General features: G+C 38.8%; 1 protein-coding gene across 22 annotated transcripts in view; it reads left to right on the top strand.

Moving 5' to 3' along the window:
• The window catches only part of Phf21a (PHD finger protein 21A), a 182,984-nt gene that overhangs the window by 8,032 nt on the left and 153,454 nt on the right, over positions 1-21,498 (top strand). The gene's annotated exons all lie outside the window — the stretch shown is intronic.

A 21,498-nucleotide genomic window follows, 5' to 3' on the forward strand; every position in this document is an offset into this window, starting at 1 on the left:
AAGAATATATTTCCTAGAGTATAGCAAATGCTTGGTTGTAAAATTTTTCAAATAAAATTATTTTTAAATATATTTAGAATAATTGTTAAAGGAGACACAGTACAGTAAAAGCATCTTTGTGGAGATACGATAAACTTATTTTAAAAAGTATAAAATTACATTTTATCATCAATTATTTTTAAAGCATTTTGTTCTTATATAAGGTTTTTCTAGCGGGAAATATTAATGCTAATTGATATTTTTCTAATATGTGCTAAAGAAGCAATACCAGAGTAGAGAACAAACACATTTGATCTGAATTTGATTAGACTCTGAAATAAGACCTAATCAGATGTGCTCCACAGTTCAGACTTTCTGAAACTTGCTGTGAAAAGCTGGTTTACTTACTACAAGTCCCAGGATGCACTGCAGCTTTTTCTTAACTTCAGATAAGAGCATTGCATGCTGGGACATGTAGTTGGTTTAAATAGTATGGAGAACTCTTTTTTTTTCTTGTCTACTCCATTTTATAAATAAATCCCTAAGACTCTAAGAACTTTATTCTTTTAAAGTTACATTAATAAAATCATATTTACTCTGTTTCTGAAATTCTAAAGTGAGACTTTATAAACAGATTGGTGTTCTGTTTTATCACAGTACTTTTACTAGCTTTTATAAGATTTAAATGTAAAATAACATATTCAAAACTTGATTTGGCCAGGGCAGTGGTGGCACATGCCTTTAATCCCAGCACTTGGAAGGCAGAGGCAGAGGCAGGCGGATTTCTGCGTTCGAGGCCAGCCTGGTTTACAGAGTCAGTTCCTGGTCAGCCAGGGCTGCACAGAGAAGCCCTGTCTTGAAAAATAAAAAAAATAAAAAAAAAACCCAACAACTTGACTTGGAAATTGTAAGTAGTTTCTGTGCATGTGGTAGAATAGATTATTGCAGAAGTCTGGTATCATTGTTTTCTTGTGAGGGCAGTAGAAGCCTTTTTGTCAAGCCTGACACAAGCTATTCCTTTTGCCCCCAGTGGGGAAAGTTATTCAGCTTTTATTATTTTTTTTATTTTGTTTCAAGACAAGTCTTTTCTGGATCTTGGCAATCCTGGATCTTGCTCTGTAGACCAGGCTGACACTGAACTCAGAGGTATACCTGACTGCTTTCCAAGTGCCGGCATCAAAGGCGTGTACCACCACCATCTAGCTTGGGCAGGGGCTTTTTATTCCAGTCTTTAAATTCAGAGTTCTGTGATACTTCTTGAATAATTGGTCAGTATTGTCTAACTGGGAGAAAAATTTCTGAAAATAAATGATTCAATATCATTGAATTATTTCATGTCATTTACTTCTGAGACAAGGTCCGTTGTATAGTTTATTCTGTACTTGAACTCACAGACTTAACTGCTTCAGGTCTCCCAACCCTCACCTTCACCCTCACCCTCACCCCCATCCCTCTTTTTTTTTTTAGGCTCTCATTCTAGCTCAAACTAGTTTCTGTATCTTGTGATCCTTCTCTCTCTCTCTCTCTCTCTCTCTCTCTCTCTCTCTCTCTCTCTCTCTCTCTCTCTCTCTCTCTTTTCAAGACAGGGTTTTTCTGTCTAGCCCTTGGCTGTTCTGGAACTCACTCTGTAGACCGGGCTGGCCTCGAACTCAGCAATCCGCATGCGTCTGCCTTCCAGGTATTGGGATTAAAGTTGTGCGCCACCACAGCCCGGCTCTTGTGATCCTTCTGTCTCCACTCTGGATGTGCTGGTTTTGTAGGCTTGCTCTCCTCTCCTGCTCCATGTAGATTGAATACTAAGAGATGCAGCCTGAAAGAAAGAGAAGAAAGGGAAGATTCTTAAGTAGTTTAGATTTTCACTTATAAAATTTCAAAACTTGTTTTGAATGTTCTTTATTAATACTGTAGGGTTGTTGTAGGATTGGGTATGGAAGCCCTGAGAGAGCTTATTTTGCTTAGTGGTTGGCATGTAATTAAGGCTCAGTAAGTACTTAGAATTACCAGTAACCATTTTTATTTACAACAGTTTCTCCACCTTTAACTTCTTTTTATGTTGTAGTTTAGTTAGAAGCCCAGGTGATTTCGTAAGTCTTTGCCTTGAGATTTTGGTGCACGGTAATGATGTGGCTTAGAATGTTTTGCTGTACAAAAGTGTCTGTGTACCTCAGTTTCTACCTAAATGACACATGCCCCAAATTGGACAAATACACTAGTAGCAGGATGTTGACAGGATTTGGTTGTACCTGTTCAGTATTGTTGTACTGTATTATAGTGTTTCATTGACTTCAGAAAGTTTAAAAGATGATGCCAATTTCTTGTTAGTAATGTTTGCACTGTTAGAATATCCAAATAGTTGATTAGTAAGATTCTGCAAAAATGCTCTTGGTGAGTGCAGTGCAACCTTAGGAAAACTCTATGACCACATCACTGTTGAGGGATTGATGGAGAGGGGGCAACTAGCCCCCCACCCCCCATAAAATGTCATTCATCTCTGGGTTGTATTTAGAATGTAGGTTCAAAAGAATTTACATTTTAAGTATTTACATTTTTTCCTCTGTTTTAAGGTACTACTTTTAGTAGGCTCTTAAACGTTTAGGATATTTTTACTTCAGCTGTTTGAGGTGGGAAAGGAGGGGGTACCTAAGAATATTGAAAAATATAAACATAAATTCCAATGTATGTTTTGTGCCTTGGTTGGAATATGAAAAAGTCAGATGGTTGTCTTTTTATCTGCTAAGCTGGTAGCCATTCGTTAGCGTGGATATCGTGGAACATTGTCGTAGGTTATTGCTAAACTATTTACTGGAACTATTTCTTAGCAGTCAAGTACCATTTGACTCTACTTTGCCCTCCCACAGGAGGGCAACACCTTTTTGAAGTATCAAAAATATATGAACTCTGGCTGGATATGCTTCTATATTGTAAATTGTTTATTTCTTTCTTATTAATTTTGCTTTTAAGTTAATATTAAAATGGATAAATCCAGCAGTTATGAAGATTTGAATACAAATGGCTAGCAATAAGGAGGAAAATGTTCTTTGGAGATTGTGGGCTACTATAGAAAAATAATCATGCTTGTATTAATTCTTCTGTAAATTTTATTGCCACGTCTATTCACATAATTTCTGAAACACTACTCTAAATCAGGAGAACAAAACTGTGTGCTTACTTGTCTTCACTCTAGAATATTTAGATACACTTAAATTATTAAACAGTTTTTCTTCTTTTCATGAAATTTCTCATGTCATTATATGTCACATATAAGTCATATCTTGGGAAATTCAGTCTTGTTTTGAGTTTAGTTTTCCCAGTGGAAAATAAGTAATAGTTTGCTGTTAAAAGGAGTAGATGAGATAATAGTCATAAATGTACTTTATAGACTAAAATAGTACATGTGAATTGGATTTGTATTTAGAAGTATTTCTCGTGTTAATAATATTATTATGAAGTTTTAAGTTAGAGTGGACTTGAACCAGAAATTAGTGATCTACTCTGCTCACACTAGACTTGTTTAAGGTTTTTTAATTAATTTATTTTATTTTATGTTAGATGGGTGAGGGCCAGCATATTTCTGTGTGTAGCACATGTTTGCTGTGTTCCTGGAGCTCAGAGAGGCATTGGATCTCTTGGAGTTGGAGTTATAGGCACTGGTAAGCTGTCTGATGTGCGTGCTGGAAACTGAACCTGAGATTTCTGTAAGAACAGCCAGTGTTCTTAACCACTGAGCCACCTCTAATGTCCAACTAGACTTTTTTTTTTTTTTTTTGTGAGAGACACACTTCCTATGTAGCCCATGCTGACCTGGAACTTCTGTCTCAGCTTCTTGAATACCGGAAAAATATATAAATAAATGTGTGGTTGTATGGTTGTATACCACCTTACCTGACAAGTTTTTTGAGTGTGTAGACATAATTTATAGCTTGTTCTTGATAATGAATATACTGACATGTATATATTGTAGTATAGATATGAGAAATGTACCAGAAGGTTATAATATTTTAATTTCAGACATTATGCTGAAAAATGTTTTTATATGTTATTATCTATACATCAATGTATGTTGCTGGGTTATGTCTTAATATTAGTTTATCATTGAGTATATGTATAGTACTAGTAAGCTTTTACACATAGGTATCTTGCTTAACTTTAGTTTAATTGTTGAGGGCTTGCTGTAATTATCCTCCCTCCATTTTAGAAGTGTGGAGGCAGCAGTTTCCCCGGAGTCAGGTGGATGGCAAATGCTGCAGCTTATCTCTATTTCAACCCTGAGCCTCTGTTCTAGTGTGCAGAATGGTGTCTAAACTCTGTATTTTCCATAGAAACTTAGGAAAAGAGTTTGTAATGTACTGACATGGCCTCTGCAATACTGGGTCATTTTGAGACTGTTTTGTGGTGGTGACTGAGTGATGGAGACTGCCTAGGACACACTGGGTGGAGGAAAGCACTGTTTGAAGCAGCGCCTGTGTCATGGTTGAGCAGGGTGCCTCCGTGGCATGGGTGCTGCCTAACATCTATGAGGGGTGGCAGTAGGCACTTAGTATGGGCTTTACTGGGTGTTTTGGTACATATACATTGTTGACATTTACATTTCAGTCTTTATGTGACTTGTGGATATTTTAGAGTAGTAGTTAAAAGTTAAAACCATCCTTTCTTTGAAGAACTACTATAAAAGCAATCTCACAAGAATCATTAGATCAAGATGCATGTAGATAGGGTAGAAGTTAAAAGTTTTCCTAGTTTTTGTTTCTTATGCATTTGCATATGTATGTGTACAACACATCTAAGAATCAGTGCAATTACAGAACTTTTGAAGTTTCATTTTTACAGAAAGGTGGCCATATAAAATCCTGCTTGTTTTTGAAAATAAGGTCCATCTAGAGAGTAGGAGTGGAGTTGGAAGAAGAGAAATGGGTAAGACTTAAATGTTCATGTCAGATTATAAACCTAATGTCCCAGGTCTGACTGTTCCCTGTGGGACAAAAAAGTATCCTAAGTGGTTTATTTGCAGCCACCATTACTTTTAAAACATTTCTAAAAATCACTCAACTTAAAGTGACAGTATTGTTTTCTGGACTATCTTTAGGAGATAGTGTATGAAAATTAAAATTTATAGTTTATTCTGGAAGCCCCTTATAGAGATAGCAGTTGTATTTTTAGATGAACCTTTCAGTTTTGTTCTTTTCAAACTAGTAGTGTCTTTTCAAGCATTCACTTTATATTTACAAAGTAAGAATTTTAAAACCAATATGATTATCAGTCTTGAAATAATGAACCTCTTTAGCTCAGTGGGCAGAAAGAGATGCTGCCTGGGAATTTGTCTTGTGCTTATGTCTGCATTTGAGTAGTGTTCTGCATGTCCCCACCCTGTCACTAGTGCCCGCTCTCTTTTGCCACCAAATGCCATGCTGAAAATGCCAGTAATCTTTTAAGGATTTTTTTTTAAAAGGTGAATGATTTCAGTGGTTTTGTTTGGATTCCGGTTTGAGTATTTTAGCTTGTTGCTAAGGTTATCATAATTCATCTTAGTAATTTCTAAATTGAACATTTTATTACATAGATAATAAAAAGGTTTTCATTATAGTAGTTTTTTTTTTTTTTTAAGCCTTCTAACCCTAAAAATACTCTTTGATCTCAGCTGCTTTATGCTTCTTCAGACCCATAGCTGGTGAAGTGCTGAAGCCTTACCTTGAGTCATATGGGATATAACAAGGTGTCAGAATTTTGTTTTTTTTGCCTTTTATTTTTTGTTTGTTTATTTGTTTTGTTTTCAAGACAGGGTTTCTCTGTGTAGCTCTGGCTGTCCTGGAACTCACTCTGTAGATCAGGCTGACCTTGACCTGAGATATCCACCTGCCTCTGTCTCCCAAGTGCTGAGATTAAAGGTGTGCACCACCACCACCTTGCTGGGTGTTAGATGGGCAAAGTTCAGAGTGTTTCTTTCTGGCAGTATTCATAAATAGGCTTTCATTTTGAGGAGATCAGACCACTCTTGAGAATACTTTCTTCTCCCTCCTAATAGTCAGGAAATCTCAACTGGTTGTGAGACTGAGGCAAACACAAGAATCCAAGTTAGTTAATGGCAGCCCCTAATTTCCTAATTAATAGTTTTTTTAAATTCTGTTCTTTGTCTTCTTGACCCATGGTCTCTGCCCCTTTTAAAATCATGGCTTCCAACAAATATAAAATAATCTGAACTGATATTTTATATATTCTATTAAACATACAGGCAAGTTGAAATTTTGAAAGGCTGAGATTTAAAGTGCAAGTTTGTTGGGGGTGAGGGGTGTGGTGGGCTTTCTGGGGGCACACACCCACTTGGATACTATCACTCTGCCCACACCATTTTTCCTGCAACAGAGGTATAGCCATGGGGACAGCTGGAGGACAGTTGATAAAAGGTGTGGGGCTTTTAAATTGGAGTGATCTTTTGCAGCTCTTTAGTTTTAAAAAATCAGTCTTTCTTTCTTGTGAGAAGCTGAAAGATTGAGCGTGAAGGCCTTGAGGGGTGAGCCTAAAAGACAGAACTATAAACCTTATTTGTTTTCATGCCAGCTGACCAGAGGGAGGGGAAGGCTCTCTCCCCTGCTCCTTCCCAATCCCATAGAAATGGCAGCGCCTTTTTCCTGTTGCTGTTAGGCAGTTTATAGAACGCAGGATAGCTTGGTAAGCGTCTTCTCTGTGCTTGATGTGACGTAACACTGTAGAGTATGCGGCATGCATGTTAAGTATAAGTGGTTGTATTTGGCTCGGTGCTGCTGCATTTTTGAGGATGTCTTAGGAAGCAATTATTACAAGCTAGGGTGGATAACATGCAAATCATTGAAATCAGCATTTCGCCGGGACCAAACTTTGTAACTTGAATGATTCTATTTAGTATTTGTTTACCTCTTCCCCCACCCCCAACACTTCAGAGCAGAATTCTTTTTTGAAAAGGAACAGATGCTGTTAACTTATCAGGACCTGATACTAAAAAGCCTACAAAATCTCCGTGCTGTTTATTTTCTTTATTTAATCTATATGCAAAGCATTTTGTAATTATTTTTGGTAGAAGGTTTTAAGCTGATGGTGCCTTCCCACCCTTGCTGTGCTCAGGAGACAGATTAGGAATGCCAATTTCACAACTTGGTGTAAAGAAATGATGACCACTGAAATAAAACAGTTCGGATGAAAAGCAAACTAGATAGAAATGTACAATGAAAATGTCTTTTAGTAAAATGTTAGCATGCTGTACTTGGAGCAGATGCCACATTAATTCAAAAGAGAGCCCAGAAAATGTGGCAACTTTACGATGTCAGTGGAGGGAGTGGCAGAGGCTCTTGATGCACTGTGTGGAGTTCTTGGTACCGCTGGGCCTGTCCTGTGCTGCTCAGCTGTTTTCTCTAGGTATTAAGTGTTAATATGTATTTTATTTGTGTGATTAAATGCATTATTGTATATTTAGGTTAAGGAACCCAATAACTTACAAAACAGTAATTTTTTAAAATTTAAATATATGTATCAAAATATTTAGAATCTGAGGCAAAAAGTTGACTTTTCTCTGCCTCTTCCAGTCACTTTCATCATGAACTTGCTTAAGAATTGAGTCTTTCAAAGAAGCCTAGTGCTTTTCAGATGTTGAATTTGGACAGGTTACAAAATTATGAGAGTTTTTCATTTTTTTTCTCATTTAAATTTATAGTTATCATTGGACATTTGTTAGGATTTTTAAGTAGCTTAAACTCATTCCCTTTGAGGTGGTTTTTTTATTTTTATTTTTATGGTGTTTGGGAGGAAAAGGGTGATAGAAGGACACTGTACACACTTAGATGATTCCAGAGAGACATTCGTTTTTATAGAGGATTGTACTGGGACCTCTCCAAATTGCCTGTTTCTTGCAGTGAATGACTAGGATGGGTCTGAGTGTAGAGAGGGGTGCACTGGGGCTTTTAACCAGATTTACAGTGTGTGGCTTCCTGAGCAGAGCAGTGTGATCTGTTTGCCAGAGATGTACCCTTGTGCCGTAGAGAAGTCTGGTGCACATGCTTAGAAAGCACTACTGCTTCCTTTCAGTTAATTCAAGCATACCGTTTGCTCATTTGGTGAAAGGTTAAAAGGTTTGTTTTTGTGTAATCCAAGGCAACTCTTCAGCACAACAGTAGAATGCAGTTGATAAGTTCCAGTATGCAGCAGGCATGAATCTTGGCTATGTTAGCTTTTGACAGTGATTAGTTCACTTCTCCTGTACCTGCCTCTGTTTCTTCAACTGCAAAGTGTGTAGAGATAACACTCATATTCTGAGATTATTTTGAAGAATAAGTGAGTGGACTGTGAACTAGGCAGGGTTAATATGCACCATCGTGCTCCACTGTTGTTTTTCTCCACCCCTCCCATCTCACAGTGGAGACAGATGGTAGCTACACATTGGGAAAGAACCTGGACTTTGTGGCTTGCCCTGTTGGAATTTCAGCACTACTTAAAAGTTGAATGTCCAGTTTTGGATTAACAGTTTAAACTGTCTTTCATAAAGATGTATCTGGTACATGCCACATACAGACTGCTGTACTGGCCAGGTGGACATGTTTCTTTGTGTTTTGTACAGAGGTAGTAATAGCTGCCTCCCCGAGGACTTATGTGAAGATACAATGAGGGTATCTCAAGATACTCAGTAAACGAGATGAATTATTGTTGTTGGTACAGTCTAGCTAAAAATTCATGGGAACAGTGTAAATATGAAACAGTTTAACTGAGAAACAGGAGCCCTCCCCCCCAAAAAAGGATATATCATAAAAAGTTTATCTAATGAGTTCTTATTAAGGAACATTCTTGGGAGAAATTGAAAATACATGAGAATATGCTAATTTTAACATACTCTTTTAAAAGTATTTCGGAGTATTTTGTTAAAACTGGTAGTGTTATAAGTTTCTCCTTTGCCCCTAGCGACCAGAGACCAGCAGCAAGATCAAGATGGAGCTCATAGTGGCTCCTCAGCATCACTTAGCGTCAGGTCAAGAGTAATCTATTCCAGGATGCTAATCAGCCAGTCAGTCTGTTGGAGTTGACCAGTTAGGTATTCAGCCCTTAATGTAGGATCAGGGGGGAGACCTGACTAGTACAGCTGTGGAGTCCCAGCGGTGTGAAAGCTACACAAGTGCTTTCCAGGAGTGACAGGCATGGTCTGTTTGCTTTCCCATTTGGGCGTTTGCCTTTGTGAGGTCCCTTTCATCTGGTATCTGGTCTTACACTACTTGTTATATTCCCTTTCTTTATACAACTGTCATAAGCTGCCTGTGCCAAACCTACCAACAGGCTGCGGACAGGGTGATCATCAAAAAAGCTACAGTGATCTCAGAAATAAGGGCTTGTATTTTTTGATAAAGAATTGAGATTTTACTATATTATTAACATGTCTGTATGCTTTCTTCTCTCCTCTTCTAGTAATTGAAGAAGGGGAAAAGATTAAGTATGTAACATTTTTATTTAATTGACTTCTGATTTGTATCTGAAACATTTGTGATGTCTAACCCTCAGGCATTCAGCAAATGTGTAGTATCTGTACTAGCTTACACACTTAGTGTAACTTAGTTACTCCCTGAACAGACCCCTGAGTACATGTGTGTTCTCCTTGCAAGCATTTGAGTTAAAGTCACCTAACCGCATCCATCATTGCTCTGTTCTTGTTACCTGACTGTGATATCTGAAGAAGGCCTGGTAGGTGAGTCAGAGTGTTTACTATATTTTATTTTGTCTCTATTCTAGAACATTGTTTTTGCTTTCTTAATAAAAATTCCAAGTTTGTTCTAACAAAGTGCTATACTTTTGCCCAACAGGTATTTTAAAAATTCAGCAGTATTATAGAGGGCATATAGTTTCTTTCATTAAAAAAAAAAATTACAGTGGGGGCTGGAGAGATGGCTCAGCGGTTAAGAGCACTGACTGCTCTTCCGAAAGACCTGAGTTCAAATCCTAGCAACCACATGCTGGCTCATAACCATCTGTAATGAGATCTGATGCCGTCTTCTGGGGTGTCTGAAGACAGCTACAGTGTACACATATAAATAAATAAATCTTTAAAAAAAAACAGCATTGCTATAGAGTAAATAAATAGGTAAAGTTTTATAGCTTTAAAATTAACATAAAGTAATTCTTTAAATTTATACTTAGTATGTGTGTGTTCCTGTGTATGTGTGTGTGTGTGTTCCTGTGTGTGTGTGCATATATGTGTGTATGCTTTCATGCCTTGTGCCAGTCAGAAAAGAGTTTCGGGGAGTAACTTTTTTTTTTTCTATCATGTGGGTTCTGGGGATTGAACTCAGATTTCCAGGCCTGATAGCAAAGGCCCTTTCTCTCTGAGCCATCTCCTGAGCTGTTTGGTTTTGGGAGAGGTGGTGGAATAGCACCTAGGTGTGGTGCCTCCTAGGTGCTCTCCCACTGAAGAGGTGGTGTTTTGCTTCTCTTAAGACAAAACTCAGGGCCTCATACGTGCTTAGCTAATGCTCTCCCATTGTGCTACAACCCCAGCCTCAGTATGTTTTCTTTACTGCAGCCACATGCAAGATGTATGGAAATTGGTTCACATGGTTGCGTGAGAGTTGGGATATTTTAGAAGTGAATTTCATTTTAATAAATATATAGATTAGATATAGACTCTATATGTGATTATGGTTGATGTTTTCAGAAGTTTTTCCTTGCTTAATTTGTAGAGATTGGTGTCAATCTATGTTGGGTGAGCACCTGCTGTGGCCATCCCAGAGCCTGTCCAGTAGCTATGAATAGCAAGGTGGTGCTTGGCTGCCTACATAAACCCCTTACATAGTGTTTCTATGCCCCTCTTCTCCACCTGCTTCCTCTTGGCTTCCATTGTCTTTGCCCCTCACCCCATATTACACACCACCCCTCCACAACCATCATTTTTATTTCTGTTTCTTCTGAAAACAAAATACTGTTGTAATTGGTAGTTTTTAAGTTAAGAACCATTATCACAACCTTAAAGTTTTAGCAGTTTGTGAAACTCCATTCCCCAATTTCAGGACCTCAACTGGGCTTTGGATAAGTAACTTGAAATTACTGGTAGAGTAACAGAATATTGGTGAACCATTCTAAATCTCAACAAAGGGGAAGACTCAAACAGACCCGAAAGCAGGGCATGGGTGCATGCTTTTGAGAGACAGAGGCAGGGGAGCTCTGAGTTAGAGGCCAGCCTGGCTTACATAGAGCATTCCAGGACAACCAGGCTGTCTAATGCAGAGACCCTGTGTCAACACGCAAACCAACCCCAACCCAAAGCAAAAACAAAAGACCCTTTACCTCAGAAATTGCTGTATTTTTGGTAGGGGGTGAAGTAGGATATGTCAGGACAGGTTTGCCACTTAAAAATTAAGACTTTAATGAATTAGATTGCTCTCTGTAGTGGTAGGGCCCTAACAGAAAAAGAAAGGAGACATTTTATATTACTGCTTTTACAAGTTTTTTTTTTTAACTTATTAATATAGAAATTGGGATTGTTTTGGTTTGTAAAATGCAAAATAGGCTTATGTTGCCTTGTTAGTATATATTGGTAACGTATGGTTCATTAGTTGATAATTGCCAAATAGCAGCTGGTAGTTTTTTGTTTTTGTTTTTTTTTGAGACAGAGTTTATCTGTGTATCCATGGCTGTCCTAGAATTCTCTCTGGAGACCAGGCTGGCCTCAAACTAACAGAGATCTGCCTGCCTCTGCCTCCCAAGTGCTGAGATTGAAGGCATGTGCTACCACAACCCATATTGAGTTGTTAACTATATTGTTCTCTTGGAAGAGTAAAATTTGGAAATTTAATTATTTTATATTTATGAGTGTTTCTCTCTATGTATGTCTGTGTTCCATTTGTGTGTCTGCCTGGGGAGGCCAGAAAAGAGGATTGGATTCTCTGGAATTGGAGTTACAGATGGCTGTGAGCTACCTCGTGAATCTGGGAATTGAACCTCAGCTCTCTGGAAGAGCAGCCAGTGTTCTTAGCCTCTGAACCATCATCTCTCTAACTTCTAAAATTTGAAAATTAATTGTGGTTGCTTAATGATTATGTTGGATATAAATTCAGTAGCTTTTAAGGTCTGTCTATACCAGGATTTTAAAAATATGTAGTTTATTCTTAGAGATGTTTTTTTTATCCCCCCCACCCCCCAGGCAGGGTTTCTCTGTATAACCCTGGCTGTCCTGGAACTCACTTGTAGACATGGCTGGCCTCAAACTCAGAAATCCGCCTGCCTCTGCCTCCCAGAGTGCTGGCATTACAGGTGTGCACTACCGCCACCCAGCTGTTCTTAGAGATTTTTATACATGCACACATGTATTTTGTTTATTTATTTTTTGAGAGACATTTCTATGTGTAGTATTGGCTGTCCTGGAATTCACTATAAATATAGACCAGGCAGGCCTTGAACTAAAAAGATCCACCTGCTTCTGCTTTCCAAGTGCTGGGATTAAAGGTGTGTGCTACCCTGCCTGGCAGTTGTTCAAAATCCTTTAAAATTTTTTTATGTTGAGACAAGATGTCATTTAATTTATGGGAGTCAATTAATATGTCAATTATTATGTATGGGAGGATAACCTTGAACTGAAACTCACAATGTATGCTAGGCTGCCTCGAACTCACAGAGGTCTGCCTGCTTCTGCATCCAGAGTGATGGGATTAAAAGTGTGCACCACCAGACCCGATGACTTCTGATCTTGCCTCCACATTCTGAGAGTTGGGATTGTAAGCATGCACCATCATACTAGCTCATGTTGTGCTGGCCATTGGACCAGGGCCTCCTGTATGCTGAGCAAGCAGTTTACCAACCGAGCTACATCCCCAGTCCTTTAAAGATTCTGATAATTACTTTTGAATTTACTCTTACAGGTTACACCTAATTTATGTACATTTGGCTGTGGCTTTTTGTATTTGACACCTATAATCATCATTTTTAGAATTTAGTGTAGGAAACTGTATGACAGAGTTGTAAATCACCCTGTCTCATGTACTTCCTTGTGAATATTCTCTTTGCATTCAGACTGATATTGTGTTAAACATTCCTGTTATAACTTGAAGTGTAGTTTGCTGAGGCAGGAGTTTGAACTGTTTGTTGACCTTAGACCAGGTGCCATGAAGAGGAGAGCTTTGTTACCTGCCCCTGTCTGTTCTTCTCTAGAGCAGTCAGTTCCACATGTACCTGCAGGGTGGGACCCATTTATTACTAGTCAGTAAAGGTGATGCTAGCCTTACTGAATTTCTCTTGTTTTATTAGTTTAAATTAGACCCAGAGGGGTAATTATTCCACCCCAGTGCATGAAGAAGTCTAGTCAGTGCAAGTTGTGCATTGAAACCCCCGAGCAGTGCATGGGAAATGCATCTTTAATGTTATGATGTTGTTTGGCATATTTAGTTTAGTGCAAGGAGTGTACTTGCTTAACAGGACCTTTAATAAGCTCCCTCTACACCAAAGATATACTTTTAAAAATTATACTTAAGGAGACTTTGTAGTATTCCCCAGTAGAGTTCATCTAGAGCAGCAAAAACCTTCTCAAGTAAAACTATTCCTTTAACCGGTATTCATTTAAGTGGGTTTCTCTGTACTTGGTTTCCATGGAAATAGTGAACAGCTACCGTTATTTATAAGGTGGAAGTAAAATAGGGTGCCTAATGGGACCCCATGCTGCTCTGACAGAGACTTAGGAAAAAATCTATGCTCATGGGATTTTTTTTTTTTTTTAAACAAGGTTAATGGAAGCCCTTATTTGAGTCTTCTGTAACAGAACATATTTTTGGTTTTAAAGGCTAGCATTACCATCAAGCAAACAACTTCTTTTGAGGTCTGTATTGCTTTCACTTTCAAGTTTTAGGACTACTTAGCGGGATGGAGACTGTATGTCTGACACTTCTGTTTCTTGGTAGTTTTGTTTGAAAAGTTAGGAGTCCTAACATATTGTAATAGTTTTAGTTTCTCTTCAGTGCATCTCAAGAGTACAGAGAAGATAGATGTTCATTAGTACAGTAGTGATGGTAAAGAGTGGATATGTTGACCACACAGGGTTTTTAGATGTAAACTGCACAGAAATCAGACAAGGGTCTATCCATAGCCTGAAGGGCACCTGCTCATGGCCTGGTTAGGTCAGCAGTCCTGCATCTAAGGGAGGCATGGTGGTGCACCGGGAAGTTAAGGTGCTGATGGGGAGGATAAGGTGCTGGTCTTTTATTTGGTCAGTTGCAGCTTGGGATCATTATCCCTTTGTCTGGGAAGTTCTGATTTTCTTGGCTGTCAGGACTGCAGGGTTTCTCCATGTTTACAGCAGGGTTATAGTGTACCTGTGGCTCCTCCAGAACGGAGTTCTTGTGTTGTGTGTGTGTTTCTTTGGATAAGCTTCTCACTGTATTTGAGTTTATTGTGCTTTAATTAAAAACAATTAGTTTTCTTTAAATGTACCCCCCTCTTACTCGCCTGCCTGTCTACCTTCTTTCCTTCTTTCCTCCCTTCTTCCCTCCCTTCTTCCCTCCCTCCCTCCCTCCCTCCCTCCCTCCCTCCCTCCCTCCCTCCTTTCCTTCCTTCCTTCCTTCCTTCCTTCCTTCCTTCCTTCCTTCCTTCCTTCCTTCCTTCCTTCCTTCCTTCCTTCCTTCCCTTTCTTTTTAAATCTGGTATTTACCAGTGACCTTCCTTAGTGACTTTTATTTGAATTGTTGTTGTGCTTTAGAGACATAGGAATTTGGGTCTCTTGCCCCCATTCTGAGAGAAGAACTCCCAGGAGTTGCAGTTAGTGTGCTAGCGGGGCCTCTGTGATGTAGAGCTGGGCATTCATCCTCCTCCTCAGTGCTGATGGCCTGTGCGCAAAACTCCCATTAGTGTTAATAGGAGCCACTTGCTTAAGTCCCTGTACACCAAGATAAGCCCAGGCTCTTTTATAATACCTTGTAGATACCTTTGTTGTTTTTGTTGATGATGGCAGGAGCTTTGGTCTTGAGGTTAACTGACTGTTAAGACTGAGTTGGAGTTGTCTTGGGATATGGAATAAATTACTGAGTCTGATCTGTAATTAAGTTTTCATCATGATTAGACTCAAAACACTTATAGCTTGTGAGCCGTAGAAACTTTTGGTGATTTTTGTACTTTATACTATGATGAAGCAAGACCTTTTTCTGTTCATTTCTTCTACCACAAAACAAGCTATTTTAACAGTTTTTGTGTGTATTGTAGGAGAACTCTGTAAGTCATTGTCATTTTCGTCGTTGTCGTCGTCGTCGTCGTCGTCATCATCATCACTAGTATTTTTACCGAGAAGAATTTCTACACTTGCGCTCTGGCCTCTCAGCCAGCTAGTGTGCTTGATACTTTGCAAGCATATTGACTTTGCTGTGCACTGATGTAATGCTTACATACTGCAGCCACTGGTCAAGAATTAACCCCTGTCTACTACACCTTTCTGTGAATTAGGGATTCTTATGACTTTGAATCATATATATATATATATATTTTTTTTTAATGGAAGATTTAGTTCTTACATTGAAAGTAGTGAGTTTATAGTGTAGGCTATATTTTGTCTGCCTTTATCTTTGTGAATTTTTAGTTAGTCATCTGGATTTCTTAGACCTCTGTGCTGTGGATGAAGGTGTGGCTTGGCCCCTCAGAAGTGTTCATTCTAGTTTTAGGTTCTTTGAGGGTACAAAGGCACAAAAGACAGTGGAGCACTGTAAGTTAGACAGTGTTATCTAACCCAACTAACATTCAGGTGTTTCTGGGGAACTGTAAAATAAAAAGCCTAAATATCTGGGTTTTAAATTATGTGTTCTGAACCCAGAACCTTTACGGGTAGGGCCAGTGAATCTATGTGTATTAGTTTATTTGTGCTTTTGATTTAAGATCGAAAAGTAATGTACAAGGAATCATTTCTACATGTGTGTGCATCTGTGTTTGGGCATTCATTTGTGCGTGTGTGTGTGTGTGTATGTGTGCATGTGTGCGCGCGTGCGCCTATGTACCTGTATGCATGTATATTTCTATTAAGGGCATAAAGTCATATTACATCATTAAGTAGTATGTGGTTAAATTCTAAATACTGGCAGGGCTCAGAAGAGTTCAAAGGTACAGCACTTGCCTAGAACATACAAGGCCCTATATTCTATTTTCAGCACCATGAAAGAAAGAAAAAAATATTGAGAAAGATGATAGATATCCTGGAAGTTTAAAGAGAATGAGTAGAGAATATGGTAGCAGGGAAGGTCTCTGTCAATGGTGAGTCTTTACCTGGGTTCTAGTATCTGAATGGGGTTTGCATAGATTAAAAAAAGGTAAAAGCATATTCTTGGTATAAGAAAGAATGTGAGTAAAAGTTTTGGGAGAGTGACAATCATGATTGCTGTTTTAATCTTTGTTTTATATTTGATGAAGCTTTGGTAGATTTCATGAACGCTGTGGGAGTGAGCCATGGCAAAGCGTGGAGGGGGACGGTGCTGATTAGTGGGAAAACAAGTGGAAGCGCCTGGGCAGGGCTGAGGTGCAGCCAGTTAGTGCTGTGGACTCTGCTAAAGGACGGACAGACGGATGGACAGGTGCAGTCCTCTGAACTCGATGCCAAGCCACTGAAGATTTTGAGTTGTAGGGTAATGATGTGTCTTGGGTTTTGTAAAGCTTCTCTGTTGTTACAAGAATAACTTGTAGTGAGACTTCGGGTAGGGTGGGGTGACCAGTGAGCAGGGCAGGACAGGAGCTGAGGTCAAAGGTGCTAGTGGGCTGGCCCAGGGAATCGTGGAGCTGAGGTGAGAGGTCAAAGTAGGTAGCCTCCTGGAGGTGGAGGCCACATAGCTCGATGTTGGGTTGATGTTGGGTTGGAGGTTGCGTGTCACAGAACTGTGGGTGACTTCCAAGTGTTTCTGCTGAAAGACTGGGGTTGCCTTTATGGAGATGCTAATGGCTGAGGAGGAGGCTGGAAAGAAGAGTCAGGAGTTTAATCTTGTATCCATGGAGCTTAAGATACCTGTTTGTCAGGTGTTGAGGGGCGGACACAGAGGGAGGGGCCTGTAGGACTTTCTGGCACATGGAATTCTGCTTTTTTTCTTCTAACCACTTATCTGTGTTTACATTCATTTCAGACTTAATGTACTTTTGGTTGGAAGTTACGAAGGGCAGACAAGAAGCTATAAAACTTGAAACTTGTGTATAAAATTTAGTTATTGAATGGCAGGGATAGTGAAGGAAGAAGAAAGACTGAATCTTCTAGGTGAGGTGACATTTTAAAGTATCTTTGAATAACAATTATCTATGCTATTCTAGTCCCCAATCAAAATTTATGATTGAGCACAGGCTATAAACTTAATTGTTGAAAATTTGTAGTGGGGCATATTAAATTTTAGCCTAATTTAAAACATGACCAAGTGTTAAAATTTTATCCACGAAATTTGTTTATTGTTTAATGTAGATTAGATGCAAAGCTCTTAGATGCTTTACAGAAGGTACTTAAGAGGTGGCTATTAATCATCTTTGATTTATTTATAATGTTTTAAATTTCATAACCATGCCAGAAATCTGAATAACTTGTTTATTTGTCTGCTCTAATTAAAACTGCTACCTGTGAAGTTCTGTAGCGGGGAAGTCTTTAGTTTGTTTTAAAAATTTTTTTGTAAGGTTATGTTAGCAAAATAATATTCATCTCTAAAAGCAGAATAATTTTATTTACTCTAACTTGGGTATTTTGAATGTTGTTTTGTTAATGTGTTTGAAATACTGAGTAGCCCAGGCTTCACTGTGTGGCTTAGACCAGTTTGGAACTTGTGTTTTCCAGGCTGATCTTGAGCTCTGAATCCCCCTGTCTCAGCTGCCTTCTACTTGCCAGGGGTTTGAAAGACTTCAGTAACAATTAGGAAATGAAGTAAGGAAGTTACTTAGTTAATGCAGACAGCTCTAGCAGTACAGCCTTAGGTGAGGAGATAAGACCCCGAACTTAGATGATCTGCACATGGTAGTGCAAGAAGTGCTGCCTTACATGCCAGCCGTGCATCTGCCTCTCAGTGTTACGAGTCTGTACAAACAAAATATTTGCCTTTTTTTTTTTTTTTTTGCCCACTTTCCATTTGGCAGCAGTTAACAAGTCAGTCTTTGAAGTGTTGGTGTACAGATTTTAAGACTGTTAGTTTGAGAGTAATTTGCTTTTCTGGGTGTCTGAGTCTCCTTGAGGGTTGATGGATGTTCGGACCTGCTTCCCTGAAGCTGCACCTCTGCTCATGCATGCAGAATCCACTGTCTGTTGGAGCTGGTAGCCTTGTAAAGCCCACTCGTGGGTATCTTTAAGCATAAAGGATATTGAATTCTCAAACTTGCCCTAAGTAGCTTACATATGATTTTTCTTTAAAACTGTTCAAAATATTTCTCCATGTTTGATATTGCTCATTTCTTAGAAGCTCATTGCTTCAGAGCAATGTTGCTGGGGGAGAAGTATGCTCAGTCACTGGGGCATCTGGCCTGCCGATTCTTCTCTCCGTCTGTACCCTTTGCTTTGCTTTCCTGTGTGGTTTCTGTAGTCCTTGTAAGCAATGTTATAATCAGTGTCATGATATTATCACGTCATGATTTTCTCTTTATTAGCTTAGGATTGACTCTGCTCCTGAATTTTGGAGAAAATGCCAGGGCAACAGACATACATGCACACATTGTACAGTCTTTCTGTTGGCTTCTCAGAAGAGTTCATGTGTTAGATTTTCCTCAATGCTGGATTAAATAGAAGTTAAATCCCATTCTGTCCTGACCGTGTTCTAAAGTCAATGCATTTTATATATCCTGGGTGTATTTGTTGATTATATTTATCTCCATTGTTGATCATAATTATCTTCAATTCTGGAGCTTACTTTTTTAAAATTATATTTATTTATGTCTGTGGACATACATGTCAGAGCGTGGCTTTCAGAAATGTCCACAATATAAATGAGTCCTGGGGATCAAACCCAGGTTTTCAGATGTGACTATAAGCACTGTGACCCACTGAGCTATCTTTTTGGCATTCATGCCCCATGTAGTAGTTCATTTTGTTTTTCAATTGAAAACAAGTTCTTAATTTTAGCTTAGTCCTATTTATTAGTCTTTTTTCATTATATTTTAAAATGGTATAACTGTATTTCTGGTGAAGAGCGTTGATTTAGACCATCATTCATCTAACTAGTTAACAGTGGGAGGTTGATGTATAAGGGGTTACATAATGAGAGGGCTAGGGATCTGGGAAGAGGAGCCTCAGCAGCTTGCTGGTATTGAGTCAATCCGTGAACCTGACCATTTCTTAAGTGCTCACCATGTGCCTGGTGGTACTGTTTCAGGCATCCTTTGAGTGGAACTGTGGATTTTTCACTATAGTAACTAAAATAATTATCTTTTTTGTGGCCCTAATTATATTTTGTTTGAAAGGATTTTAGATGTTGAGAGGAAATAATCATAAAAGCTAACTTTATCATTAAAAGTCACAAAGTTGAAGAAATTTTATGAATATAAGAAGAGTAGTTACCAAAATAGCTTTTAGTTGTTGAAGATGCAAAGACAGTGTAAGATTTACAGGATAAAAGTATTTAAAAGCTTGTTAAAGAACACAACAAACAAGAAAGAGAAACAAAAATGAGCTTAAATCCTGCCACACATGGGTGTAATTTCTGAGACTTCACTAAGACACAGCAGAGCTGTGTCTGAGGAGAGCTTCAGTGCTCCTTTAGAATTAATTGGCCGTTAGGACTTTATCCTGCATGTGGGGTATGCGTGAAGAACATCCTGAAGAGACTGAGGACATCTGCAGGTGGGAACCTTGTTTCTGTTAAATTGCACCCGTTGGCTCTAAATCCAGTTAGTGGGATCAGCTGCAGTCCAAAGCTGCTCCTCAGCACAGGGAGCCATCTGAAGCAGGAGGGCACAGAGAGTCTAGTCTTCAGTAACTGGATTATCTTACAGGCTTACTGCATGGTTTTCCTTGTGGTTGGGAATCCATTCTAACTCTGATGATTAAAATAGCTATTTAGATGGACTCCTGAGAACTTTGAAAAGAACTGGAGTTCAGAGTAGAAGAAGGAACTGGGTACACACCTTTAATTCCAGCACTCCAGAGGCAGAGGCAGGCAGATCTTTGTGAGTCCAAAGCCAGCCTGGTGTACAGAGTGGGTTTCAGGACAGCTAGGGATCTGTAGAGAAGCCTTGTCTTAAACAAAAACAAAATAGGAAGGAAAAGGAGGAAGAAGGAAGAGGAGAGAGGAGAGAGGAAGACGACAGTCAAGTTAATTTCTTTTAGAAACAAATGTAGATTGCATTAATCAGAGACCGTTTAAATAACTTTCCTTTATGCTTAACGTGACTTCATGCTTAACAAACCTTTCTCATCTGACAGGGTCTTTGAAATAGCCTCAAGGAAACAAAACATTATTGGAGTAGCATAGGTCAGCAAACATTTGTTTCAGGCGTAATCTAAATGTTGGTTGTGTGGAAACAGGTTAGTGCTCAAAGTATTAAGGGCTCTGTTTTCAGTTTAGTTCCCTAATACTGGGTGAGGATCCTAAAACTTCGATTTTTCTTTCTAGCTTTATCACTGATTATGAATGTAGTATAGAAGAATCATTGTGTTTGTAGCTCATAGTCCCAAGCAATGATATAAATTTAAGAATATAGATGAAAATTTGACTAAAATTCTGATCATATTATTTATTTATACTTATTTTAATACATAGATATTATTTTATACATTATATAATATTGTGATTAAAGCCTGGCATGAGGAAAATCTGTTTCAAGATTTATTACAAAAAGACCTTTTAAGTGGAACAAACTAAGGACTTGCTTCTTATGCTCTGTTGTAAAGAGATAGCAGTGGAGCCATTTGAATGAATGAAATCTACATATGGGTCTATCAGTCTACAACTGATCCACACAAGTGCACATGCTGCATTTACAGCCGAGAGCAGTGCAGGCAAGCCCAGGTGTCAGCTCACAACTACATAAAGCTGACTGGCTGGTAACAGCATGATTGCAATAACTAGTAGTCCCGCTTGCTGCTTTCTAAGTGTGGTCCTGAGTTCGGGTGTGTAAATATCTGTAGAAAGAGAGGCAGTGTGCTAGGCTCCACGTGGGTGGGTCACCTGTGGTTATCACTAATTCTTCACCGGTTTTGTATGTTATCTGAAACACTATCAGTTGATAACTGTTAGTTTTCTCGGTGAGACTTCCTGTTGACCAAGTCAGTGATAGTAGTTAGGGTTTGAGGAACCAAAATCTAGGCTTTGATTATTGACTCAGAGTGCCTGTGCCCCTGGCAGTGCCCTCCTCGTTGTTCAAGGGTCTTCTCTACTTATTTTTCCTGGTCTTAAAAGCTGTGTTAAAGCAGAGGTTTAATTGCTCTTGAGTTCCTGCTTTGCTGTAAACACTACTCATTTCTTTCTTGTTTGTTGTTGGGTTCTAAAATTTGGAGGTTGAAATGTATTGTTTTTTCCCCCCTTTTTTATAGTCAGAAGTCTTTGAGTCTTTAGCTTTTGATGACATCATGAATCTGTTTGTAGTTTAACTGTGTTTTTCCTTCTGTTG

This window comes from Apodemus sylvaticus, chromosome 5 (genome assembly GCF_947179515.1).
Source record: "Apodemus sylvaticus chromosome 5, mApoSyl1.1, whole genome shotgun sequence".
Classification (NCBI taxonomy): Eukaryota; Metazoa; Chordata; class Mammalia; order Rodentia; family Muridae; genus Apodemus; species Apodemus sylvaticus.